Source organism: Anabrus simplex, chromosome 1 (assembly GCF_040414725.1).
Source record: "Anabrus simplex isolate iqAnaSimp1 chromosome 1, ASM4041472v1, whole genome shotgun sequence".
NCBI lineage: Eukaryota > Metazoa > Arthropoda > Insecta > Orthoptera > Tettigoniidae > Anabrus > Anabrus simplex.
In genome coordinates this window covers 1785150195-1785163616 of record NC_090265.1, presented here as the reverse complement: position 1 = coordinate 1785163616, position 13422 = coordinate 1785150195, and positions in this window count along the sequence as shown.

The following is a 13422-nucleotide window of genomic DNA, read 5'->3' as shown; positions in this document are numbered from 1 at the left end:
GGTTCATTTAAGACTTTAGCCCTTTTTTCTTGGTCGTAAGTAGGTTCGTATTTAACGATTGGTATTCTTATTTCCATAGAATTTACAGTAACTTTTCCTTCTTTAGGCCAAATTCCAGTGACATCCTCACCGGCTGCATTTTTACTAAACCATCTATATAAAGCATCTTTTGGATTTTGACCCCAAGTAAAAGTAACTGCTAAATCGCCTTTCCGCATTACTCCTTTATAATCCTTAAAAATCTGCCTAATAGCCTTAAGGGATGTAAGACCTTATTTGAATTTTCCTGCAGTTTATTATTAAAATTAACTTCATACATTATATTATCATTTTGAGTGGAAGTTAGACTATAATGAACTGTCGTATCGTAAGCATATGACAGGATGAGGACTCGGGAGCGTATAGTCGCATTGGGAAAGATAGTATGAATATCACTTATATTCTAAAAAACCCTTGAAATAATATACAAAGTACATATCAATTTATGACACCAATTAACCTTTAAATTTCTCTCAGATCTTGCTGTGAGTCTTTGAGTCTGTATATATTACACACAAGTATACATATATTTACTGGTTGGATAATTAACTACGGGATATAGTTGATCCCCGTACAGCTGAAGTCTTAGTTTCTTCTTTCTTCTGCGCTGAAGTCCTTGTCCCTGGAACCCGTTGCTTCGTCGGCTATGCTAAGCTTTCACAATGAGAATGATTGCTGGTTTATTATTATTATTATTATTATTATTATTATTATTATTATTATTATTATTATTATTATTATTATTATTATTATGCTCTAACACCTAACTGACTGCTGGTGTGGAAAACTCCTGTGATCGTTCATTAACGAATCACACTCAGTTCAAGAGTCTATTATCCCTCTGACTTGCTATTACTTTACAGCGTACTCGCGGCTCTACTCAACGTCTACCACCAATTTTAACAGTTTCTCCCTGGCCGTTTATCTGTTCACTCGGCGATAAGGCCGCCGGCCTACACAGTCTAACAGCCTACAATCAAAAGCCGACAGTCCAAAGGCTGAGAATCAAAAGCCTCCCTCAGGAGCTGAGAGTCAAAAAGCCGTGTTGTTTACAAGTCACAAGTTTATATAGGTTCTCGCCCTTCGAAAACACTCCACCTGACCAAGATATCACTACCACTAGTCACTTGTGTACGTCACAGCATCACTGTTCTCTGATGGGTTCCTTAGTATGGAACCACCCTGTCACGTTGCACTACACAAAATGTTCCAGAAACGCTTAGGAGCTATTCTTATGTCTTTTACATGTGACATCGTACTTTTCCAGTAGAAATGCGCATTTAACTTATATAAGTATCTTTCGAAACATTGAGTCACACAGCCCTTGTCTTACAAGTTTCTACGCCACATAGAATGTTCTATTTTTCCTTGGAATAGTCTGTCATTCCCGTTACTATTTTCATTACTATTATTTATGAATTATGAATTAACGGTTCAGAATAATATGTCGATGAATACAGTAGTGATAATGAATCCGAGAATCAACAAACGTGAACGAATATTGTGTAAAGACCGAGGGACAGGGCTGCAGAGAAATGTTGCTGGTAATATCGAAATTATATTTCCAATGGACTGGAAATATGAGAAAAAAATGCTGATTCGAATCATGATTTACTTCTCGGGAGTTCAAAATATTTTCTTCAATTATTTGTGTGATGAGAATTTTATGAGCGTATACTCATAGTAAAGCACAAGGAAAAACTGGCTCTATTGATACCACCTGGAAAAACATTACTGACTATATAAGTGTGGGCAATGACACTGAAATGGTATAGGATACTTGGGCAATATTTCGTTTCAAAATTAGGGTGAGTCCAAATTAATATATAACGACTGATCATTTAGAAATGAAATGCAAAAGAAAAGTATATTATCTTTATTCGTTTGACTACTGTGTTGTTTTCTTTAAAGGGTGTTATTTATACTGCTGCATCTGCTGGGATTTAAATGCCCTGCCAGAAATCTCGGCAATTCCGGCCGGGCAGCTATCCATAAACGGGGAACGGCGAAGGGTTGACACTACAGCATTATTGTAGTAGTGATGAATCGGTCGACCTCGGCGATCTTCGAGATTCGTACTGGCAACCTTTGAAACACAAACTATGAATCGCTTAAGCATCGTTGTTCGACATCTGGCGTACACTTTACGTACTAGTACTGTTGTTGTTTACACAACAAAGCCAAAGTATAGAATTCATGCTAGGAACTAGATTCGCATCGAGAAATGTTATATAATGTGTATGTGACATAGTTGTTGGCTTAAAATGGTAACGGTTTAGAAATTTCATATCGATCGATCATATTCTCGATTCAATTCAGATTTCATTTTCATTCAGTCGGCAGCACCAGGCAGCGCTATCGATACCGGGACAGCTCCCTCCTTACTCCTCACATTCGTACACAAATGCACCAAGATAAAGTGTGCGGATAATAGTGTATCTACACTTACGCTAATAGAGCTCTAAAATTTTCTCACATCCCTTAGCAGCAAAGCGACTTAACTTATGATTTTGAGGTATTAACGATAATTTGCGCAAGTTAGTTACGCTGGAGTCTTATTTCGAAAAATATTAAAATTATACTTACGTTGTTTTGGCAGCAAATGTGTTTCAATCTAAATAAGAAAACCCATGAAATACCACATTTTGGTTATTTTTGTAGATAAGCAAATTTGTTCCTAAGCCGGCGAATTGAAACTACGAAGCTGAATTGTTGGACATGGCGTGTGACTAGACAGCGAAGGGCGCCATTGGGCAGTAAGCAAATAAAGTGCGAAGGGAAAACTGGATAAAGTCGGTGTAATGAACTAGGCTGACTGCAGAGACGTCAGACGAAGCTTGACCCGGGGTACGACAGACCGCCGATCCACGAGACCTTCCAACTGTAATCCAGAAGGAGCCGGGGTACGAGAGACCGCCGATCCAGTAGATGAAACGGGACCTTCCAACTGTAATCCAGAAGGACGCGGGTTACGAGAGACCGCCGATCCAGTAGATGAAACGGGACCTTACAACTGTAATCCAGAAGGACCCGCTGAACGAGACTGCCATGGACCGTTGTGAGCTGCCGAATCTAGAGGATACATCTTACGACCAGCAGGGAGCTATGTGGCATTAAACCAACCTGTGATCGTTTAAGATGGAGTCGAGTGACAACACCTGAACGAGATAATTCTCAACAGCAATAAGCATGGGGTAGAATAGCGTCATCACCGTGATAGGCTCGAATCCTGCATTCCCTGACGATATGATGAATAGTCTGGTGTTTAGCTCCACATTCACAGTCTGCATTAGGTAGCTTTTTCCACTTAGGGAGAGCGGCTCTGCACCGGCCATGTTCTGTTCTGATTCTATTCAGGGCAGTCCAGGTCTTGCGTGGTAGATGGGATCCACTTGGATGGCTGCAACCTGAAAAGAAGGTATGCAGGCGCACAACTTTTGCTGCTTCCCATCTACCTTTCGACTCATCAAGATATTGAAATCCTCAGCATCCATGTCAGGAGTATCACGCAGAGTTGGATGGCGCGATTTTAGTATATTAAGATTCAAAAGTGGCAGGTCACTAAACACGTGTATACCAGGATATTTCGAGATCTTGTAGAATTCCTTCGTAAGGGAACTTATCGGCACAGATCAGGTGCTATTACACCAGTTAGCAGTGGAAGCCAATGAATTGGAATAGATCTGATTGCACCAGATACGATGCGCATTATGGTATTAAGCTGGGTGTCAACGAGTCTTGTATGATGACCGTTCAACCAAACAGGTGCACAATACTCAGCACTTGAGTACACCAAACCCAAGGTTGAAGATCGCAAGGTGATTGCTGAAGATCCACAGGAAGTTCCACACAGTTTATGGAGGATGTTTATTCGAGACTTCGACTTCTGCGCTAAGTTCAGGAGGTGTTGTTTGAAGGATAGTGTACGGTCCAAGATGACACGAAGGTATTTTGGGTTCCAATTATGAGGAAGAATTCTCCCTCTGAAACTAACCTTCAGCTTCACGTTCGCCAAACGGTTATTTAAATGGAAGCAAGACACTTCTGTTTTAGTCACACAGGTTTGAAGTCTCCAGATTTTGAAGTACTTCAAATATAAATAAATCATTTATTTTCCTAGGGAAAACCATATGTTAGTTTAATTAAGTTCAGGACCTATGCATGTAATGTTTTGTCTGTGTTTATCTTTGTCAGCATAGATTAGAGGGTATTAGGCAAATGAACAGAGTGGTTGATTTACTGAGATATATGTATATAATTATTATGTTCCCGTCTCACTGCGAGATATAACTATTTGAGTGAAAGAATCATCAAAAGATTACAAGGAAGATGGGGTCTTGTTGGAATCGAACGGGAAAAGATTAGACGTATGGCCAGACATCTTAATTATAGGAACTGCATGATTGTTGGGTATTTGTATGCATGTCTTTACAGGGAGCTAGAGAGAGAGGAACCAAGTTCAACCAACGTTGATGAATTAGAGTTTTCCGTGATATACTGGCAGACGATGGACACAGCACCACGAGAGTAACGAACTGGGGCCTGTTAGATGCGAGTTACTGAGAGATGTGTATAATGTAAATGTTCAGAGTGCCCGTGGAAAGATAAGACCACGAGGCTTACATGTTGCTAGTCGTTGATCTGGGAAAAATGTACCAGGCTATGTAATATGAGATAGACTGTGAATGCCAAGATATATTGAAGCTCCAGGTTCAGGGAAAGGAACGGAATTTGTTCAGTGTTTGAGTTTGCCCCAGAAAGGGAGCGTCGTGGTGATAAGGTGAAGGTCGCTGTGTGAATCCTTGCCGTGTTAGGAAGGGGAGTTGGTTATAGTTGTATTTAAAGAACCAATGAAGCAATGTACGGGTTCGGTGACAGTCTTGCCTATCTGTGTTCTTGCTGGAAGCCAATGACCTCATTTAAAAGGGATGGCTGAGTGACACAGATGTTACCAACTTCCTAAAGACAAATGCATTTTCTTTTATGTGTATTTACAGGTGCAGTGTTTAAGGTGTATATTTCTTTGGTGTGGTTGGCTTTGTTTTAATAGTTGTGCTCATAGTAGTTTCTTTGTTATAAGGAAAATAAACCCGTACACTTACAGAGGGGATGCGAGTTTCTTAACTCATTCACCTGTATATTGGTAATCGTGCCAATAGCAGAGTCTGTATATATTTTGGGGGGATAAATTTTACCGTCCTGGACGACTGTTTACATAACTGCGTTAATAATTCTAATTGAAGTTTGTCCGCGCGAACCCTTCTAATCTTTTCCCGTGTTTAATGAAAGTTTAGGAACGAAAGTTTACATATTCGTTCAGACTAGAAAGTTCACAATGCCATACGAGAAATGAGGTAACCCACTTCACCGAAAAACTTGTATTGAACCATATTTTGTGTCGGGAACAGCATAGGGAGGTCCGCATACGTTGTTTCCAATGTAATGTGCGAGTTGCGGAGTTGTAATGATAATGACAGGTCCACTTGTCTACTGCAGTTCACTATGCGTAACGTCAGTCACATTTTGAAGGGTAAATTTGTTCATAATCTGGGGTACATTTGCCTAATGACAAAGAAAATCAGTAAAGGAGTTTTGAAAAGAAATTCATGCTCCCTTGCCTTCTGCTAATCATATCGAGAAGGGAATTATTCATTACAGTGGTACACACACAGGAGTTGGAGGAGGACCCTATTCCTACTGCCAGTTAAAGTCGATGTGGGGAGTACTGATTACAATGGCAGACGCCCAACTGCTGACAGTCACTGTTGATTGGTAAAGATTAATTACAATGGCAGACACCCCTTTAGATCGCTACAAATAGACTTCAATGAATAAATATAGATCAAAATACGGAAGTTTATGCACGTACACCTTCATTTACAGAATAACTGTTGATAAACGGTGCATCATATCGAAAAAACTATTTACGATAAGACGCCTCTGGCCTCATTTAGCTATCTAAATGGCGGGTCCTATGATATTTCCTCGTATCTCATCTATTTGAATGTAGGATTGTTTTAGAAACGTTGAATAGAGTGAAATTTGTGTAAGGTTTTCACACATTTAATTACTTTTCAGATACCTATGCAACAGCTTCAAACATAGAATCTGGCTCACATATGGCTACTGGGCGGTCCAATATTCGTGTAGAATTTGATGATACTATCTTTCCTTAAAGTGAATCAAACCATCAATGATACGTGTACAAAGTGCAAAATTTAGGTAAATCCAGAAATAGAGCCAAATTTAACGTATAGAGGATAGAGATACGACAAAAAGTCATAGGACAAAAGTTGTAGATCATTCCAAATTGAACCGAGATTGTGCCATCCGCTTTGTGATACGACTTACCTTTTAGCCACCAAATACCTCGAAAGAAAGGTCTGCACCGTCATTAAAATTTCCCCCACATTTTGATATTTTTCGGGGGGTAAAACTAAAAATGTTAAACATCTCGTAAATTTTCAGTCGGTTACAGGCTAAAAGCTATAATTTTGCCCAATTTGAATTTTCTAACTCGTCTGGCACATTGGCCATCTTGATATTGGGGAGGGGGTAAAAAATTAGGACTTTCAGGAAACTTTTCAGCCCATGAAACCTATAGGATATCGTTCTGGATAAATATAATCGACTGAGTTTTTATGCAGATTTGAAACTCCCAGTGTGTCACTCTGAGAGAATTTTGTGAATTTTAGATTTTTCTAATGATTCTGAAGTCACCAGCTTGTCTGGTACCAAGTTTTAAGTTTGTAAGATGCCTGGAATTCTCTCATTAATTCACGACTGTTTTCATGTTTGTGCCTTAATGTGTGTGTGTATATATATATAGATCGCTCCAAACTGACTTCCATTTATTAATATGGATAATCTTTCACCCGCTTCCCTACTGGTTCTAGGGGAGTCTTACTCCCTCAGTATATTTTCCAGATAGTAAGGCATACTTGCAAGTCATACTGGAACATACACACATCCATTATTTCGGCCATTTTGGACAATTTATGTTTTCACCCTTTCTCACCCTCCATGCCAAAGGGGGCAGAAGTTGGACTTTAAAAAATACGGAATGTTACTATTCATCTCAGCGACCCGGAAAACGATGGGCTATTTTTATAACTCACTCCCCCCTCCCCCACCCCAAAGGGATCTTAACTTCGAGTTTCAAAAAATGGGAGTGTTACTATTCATGTCAGCGACCGCGAAAACAATGAATTCGACACAATTTTCGATTACTTTTATATGTAACTCCCCCGTTGCCCCCACCCCAAAGAGGGATGAACTTGGACTTATAAAATATCCGAAGTCTCACTCTTCAACTCAGCGACCCCACAACTATGAATTCAACACTATTTTCTATTATTTATATATATTGTGACATTTTAGGTCTATTGTAATTGGCAGTGAATTTTATATGACGGGACTGTACACCACGTGGTCCGCACAGTGCTCGTCGGCGAAATCCGAAGGGGTGACTTTCTTTTTTTTTTTTTTTTTTTTTTATATAACCTGTTGAGGGGTGAAGAACAGTGTTACCACCGCAAGAGAAGACGGAAAAATGTTTTTATACTGCTGAACTCTCCATCCACGAGAAATATTACATGCAAAACCTTTCGTAATATCAAAACTTCAGATTCGACGTCTTAATAAACATTCTCTAACATGTATGCATAACAGGTTTGATGTCGCATTTTTAGAAAGGCATTAATAATAATATTTAAAAATAAATTAACTAATTAATTAATAAGAAATTAGGGGACATATTAATTACAAAGAATTCAGGACGTCAATCGAATCACGAGGTATGACGTCAGGACTCAGAATATAGGTAGCGAACTCGAACAAGGAATCTTACTTGCTTACTTGCTTACTTGATGGCTACGCGTGTTGTTCAAAAGCTCACTAAGCGGGGAGGTCTTTTATAGACCGGGAGAGCTGATACTTGCACCACGAGGAGAACAGTGTCATTTCTTGGTAGTTTATCACACCATCTACATTCATAGCAGACGTCAATGGTGCCTATGAAGAAAGTACGTATCATTATATGTCAATTGTGAAACCACGAGTGGGTAATTTATACTAATATTTTCGTGCAGGTTTCAGTGCACATCAAGCAGTACCAGTTCGATACCGGCCAAGGCAATGAAGACTTACAGTAGGAAATTCGTGTGCCTCGGAGACATCGCCCAGATCAAGATGCAACAGTAAAAGGCAGGACCAATGTCTACAGCGTCCTAATAGCGTGAATCCAGCCTAGAAGGAAACCAGGGTCATCAAGACATCCAAGTTAATTTGATAATTCATTTATACAGGGTATTATCTGTTCTATGTAGCTGTAATAAGTAGTTAATTTTCTTCTTGAAGGGATTATTGACTGAATAGTAGTTTGAGTAGAATTCTAGTATCTTTACCATGTAATTTTATTGTATTATACGACGTTGAATTTGTATTTTCTCCTACTATACGATTTTTAAGATGCGTGATGATGGTATGTCAACATCATCGGCCACGCGGGTTTCAATAAGTCATGTCATTAGACAAGTCATCATCATCATCTGTTTACCCTCCAGGTTCGGCTTTTCCCTCGGACTCAGCGAGGGATCCCACCTCTACCGCCACAAGGGCAGTGTCCTGGAGCTTCAGACTCTTGGTCGGGGGATACAACTGGGGAGTATGACCAGTACCTCGCCCAGGCGGCCTCACCTGCTATGGTGAACAGGGGCCTTGTAGGGGGATGGGAAGAATGGAAGGGATAGGTAAGGATGAGGGAAGGAAGCGGCCGTGGCCTTAAGTTAGGTACCATCCCGGCATTCGCCTGGAGGTGAAGTGGGAAACCACGGAAAACCACTTCGAGGATGGCTGAGGTGGGAATCGAACCCACCTCTACTCAGTTGACCTCCCGAGGCTGAGTGGACCCCGTTCCAGCCCTCATACCACTTTTCAAATTTCGTGGCAGAGCCGGGAATCGAACCCGGACCTCCGAGGGTGGCAGCTAATCACGCTAACCACTACACCACAGAGGCGGACCATTGGACAAGTACCTGGTTTAAATATCAGCCATCGGCTAACCTTTAAGGAATATTACTTTTCCATTCAATTACTATAATATTGAGGATTGTGTACGTGTAATATTTTTATTCTTCGAAATTTATTTCTCCAATATTTTACCAAAAGTGTTTGCTGCATTTTTCATTAGGGAGCAGGATCATCTGACATATTAATGCTACGCTAACGAAACGGATAGCCTTATTTTTGGATCCGATTTCATACTTTTAAGGGAGGACATCGTCTGATTATTATATTTATGTGTGGTTCCAGTCATTTATGAAAATTTTCCCGTGATATTTTGGACGGATGTTGTGAATTAATTTTGATATTTTACCTCTCACATCGCGCCATGTGCAGTGGATTATGGTGATTTTATGTGCTATTTGGCGGCGAATCTTCGCGTCTCTATGATCAGACATATCAGATGTAAGGCTTTTCAGGCGTTTGCTCTATTAACCAGCGTTTCGTCTTAGGTCTGACACTAGACTCGTCCATGAGTCTATGATCAGTAGCTCATGTAATTTATTTCCTGCGATGTTGTGTGCAATGATGAATGGATATTTAGGAATAATTTATTATTTGATGTATCTGCGAGTAGTTGTTTTCGTGAGAGAACCATACGCGATAGCGTCTTCACAAAATGTTACTGACCGAGCGAGTTGGCCGTGCGCGTAGAGGCGCGCAGCTGTGAGCTTGCATCCGGGAGATAGTAGGTTCGAATCCCACTATCGGCAGCCCTGAAGATGGTTTTCCGTGGTTTCCCATTTTCACACAAGGCAAATGCTGGGACTGTACCGTAATTAAGGCCACGGCCGCTTCCTTCCAACTCCTAATCCTTTCCTATCCCATCGTCGCCATAAGACCTATCTGTGTCGGTGCGACGTAAAGCCCCTAGCAAAAAAAAAAAAAAGTTATTGAACCACGAGGTAAACCACATGTCTTCCTATAAAATAAAATTGATGATGATGATGATGTTTGTTGTTTAAAGGGGCCTAACATCGAGGTCATCGGCCCCTAATGGTACGAAATGAAATAACAAAAGGGTCAAATACATCCACTGACCAAAATAAAATAAAAATTGTCATGAAGAATGATTTGATGGACATGAACCCAACAAAAAGCAACCAACCAACCAACCAAACAAACAAAAAACAAACAAGAAACAGTGGATCAGACTAAAAACGATCGAAAATAATAGTATTACTGACCAAGGGACCATTTATAAAGCAAAAGGATGCTTGATGTCTAAAGGGGTGCAAAATCCATATCTAAGGCCCCACAGAATGGTACATGTCGCGAGTAAAGTAGAACCATGGTATTTGTCATTTTGGGGTACTAATCAAAAGTAGCGAAGACTCACGGTGCACACAAGAAGGTACTACTCACAAGGTTTGCATTTCGTACAGGGAACGCAGACCTATGGTGTTTCTCACACAATGGCGCCACTCATAGCCAACGCAGACCGATAAGGTTCCTCACCTAGGTGTACTAACCACACATCCCGTGGTGTTCCTTACAGAGTGGGTACCAGTCACAGGCAACGCAGACCCACGGTGTCGCTCATATAGTGGTACAACTCACAGGCAACGCCCAGACCCGCGGTGTTGCTCACATGGGTACGACGCACGGGTACTGGAAACCCACAGGAGAGCCCCCTCCAGCGGCTACTAATCACAAACTTATTTCATACCTAATGTAGTGGTACTACTCGCAAGTACAGGCAACCCATGGTGTTCCCCGCGTGATGGTACGATTCAAAATTAGTTTCATGGTTCTAATTCAGTCAGCCCTTGGTCGCCCCTTTTAGTCGCCTCTTACGACAGGCAGGGGATACCGCGGGTGTATTCTACATGTGCGTCCCCCACCCGCAGGGGGTGAAAAATAAAATTGAGCGTATGAGATTGTTAGAGCCTTTTGTCATACTGGATGAGCATCATAGCAATAATATCAAAATCGTAGCTGTATAATACTACTCAATTCCTCGATATTTGATAAATTTTGGTAACCTCCTGAGTTCGATGTAGATATTGACGATATTATCAGTCACCATTACCCAGACTATCTGTACCGGATTGATTACTGTGTGCAGGCCATTATTCATGGGAGTCTTCCATCTCCATAAAGTGGATGAATAACGTGTGGACAATTGTGTATATTTGTAAAATTGCATCCTTACTTGTAGTTGGGTACAATTATTTCCTCGGTAGATGATGGTAACGGGAGATTTATTACGTTCATTTTATTTTATTATTTCTGAAGGTTGAGTAATTATATTTTATTGTAAATTATTGATGTGTGTGTTACCATCGTTGTTCAAAATTTCGGCGTTAAGGTCATTACACATGGTTAAAGATTTAATTTAATTTTTTTCTTGCTTGCTTTAGTCACGTAAAGTCGCGTGTATTCTGAGGTTCCGCTGAACTGATAATCACTGAAAGGTCGAGTTAAATTGGAGAAACAATTACCAAGTGAAATTAAGTGTATCAATTTTTTTTGTTTTTTTTTTTTGTTTTTTGTATTTTCATCTTTTGACCAGTCATGTAACTTGAGCATTTAAAATCTTGTTCCAGATTTTCCAGCATGATTCGACATGCGTACGAGCATCATTCTCTAAGGAAAGCAAATTTCACATTCAAAATAATATTCGATAATGATTTTTATGAAACTTTTCTCAGAATTAGTAGGAATTTATGAGCATGTACCATCCCACTTGCTTTGACTTTTGGATGTACAGCAAGACTAAACGTAAATTAAAACTTAAGTGATCATCTCACACAATCGTAATTCTCATAAGGACGTAATTATTTTGTGATAAATCATCCACCATTAATTTGTATTTCGATGGTTCATTATTTACTGATATGTGCCCATTTCCTTGATCCACACCATTTTTTTATGGAACATATCAATCCCTTACTGATCAACTCTGAGGGTGTCTTGTGTCTCTAATGTGTCAGTCGTGGCTTAAACGGGCAGAATATACATATATCACTCTCCCATCGCCCCCCACCCAGGAGGGGGTGAACTTGGGCTTCAAAAAATTCTTGAGTGCCGCTATTCATCTCAGCGACCCCGAAAAATGTGGATTCGCCACTATTTTCGACTATTTTTATGTATCACTCCCCCCTCGCCCCACCCGAAATAAGCTGAATTTGGACTTATAAAAAATCCGGAGTCTCACTATTCATCTCAGTGACCCCGAAAACTATGGATTCGACACTATTTTCGATTATTTTTATATATCACTCACCCATCGCCCCCCCCCCCCCCGAAGAGGGCTAAACTTGGACATTAAAAAATTCTGGAGTGTCACTATTCATATCAGCGACCCCGAAAAGTGTGGATTCGACACTATTTTCGGTGATATTTATATCTCACCCCCCTCGCCTCCCGCCCCTAAAGGTGCCTTACACACACGCGGTTTTTCTCCTGATACAAAAAATCCGGAGTGCCACTATTTACCTTGGCGACCTCGAAAACTATGTATTCGACACTGTTCGATTCATTTTAGATGTCACTCCCCCTCCCCCACCCCCACCCCAAAGGGGCTGAGCTTTGACTTTAGGAATATTCAGATTGTCACTATTCATCGCAGCGACCATGAAAAGTAAGGATTCAACACTATTTTCGATAATTTTCTTATATCATTCCCCCTCGCCCCCCACCCCAAACGGGGCTGAACTTGGACTTTAAAAAATTCCAGAGTGTCACTATTCATCTGAGCGACCACAAAAAGTATGGATTTGACACTATTTTCGAATATTTTATATCTCACCCCCTCGCCTCAATGGGTACGCCCCCGTAGTTTGTCAAAATAAAACCGGAGTGTCAGTATTCATAGGTCCTATTGTCTGTTATTAATATTATTTACATGCCTTGCTCGAGACAATTCTTGCATGTCCCTGATCCCGTCTATCTTTCCCACTTGCCTGCTATTTATGATAAATCATAAACCTGCCCAATCCTTGATGCTGTCCGACCCAGGAAGAACGTTGTATCAAAGCGAGAAGAGACCAGGAATACTTCATTCAAGAACTGGAAAAATCCAAAGAAAAGCAGCTCGATTTGTTCTGGGTGATTTGCGAAAAAAGAGTAGCGTTACAAAAATGTTGCAAAGTTTGGGCTGGGATGATTTGGGAGAAAGAAGACGAGCAGCTCAAGTAACTGGTATGTTACGAGCTGTCAGAGGAGAGATGGCGTGGGAGGACATCAGTAGGCGAATAAGTTTGAGTGGTGTCTTTAAAAGTAGGAAAGATCACAATATGAAGATAAAGTTGGAATTCAAGAGGACAAATAGGTGCAAATATTCGTTTATAGGAAGGAGAGTTAGGGATTGGAATA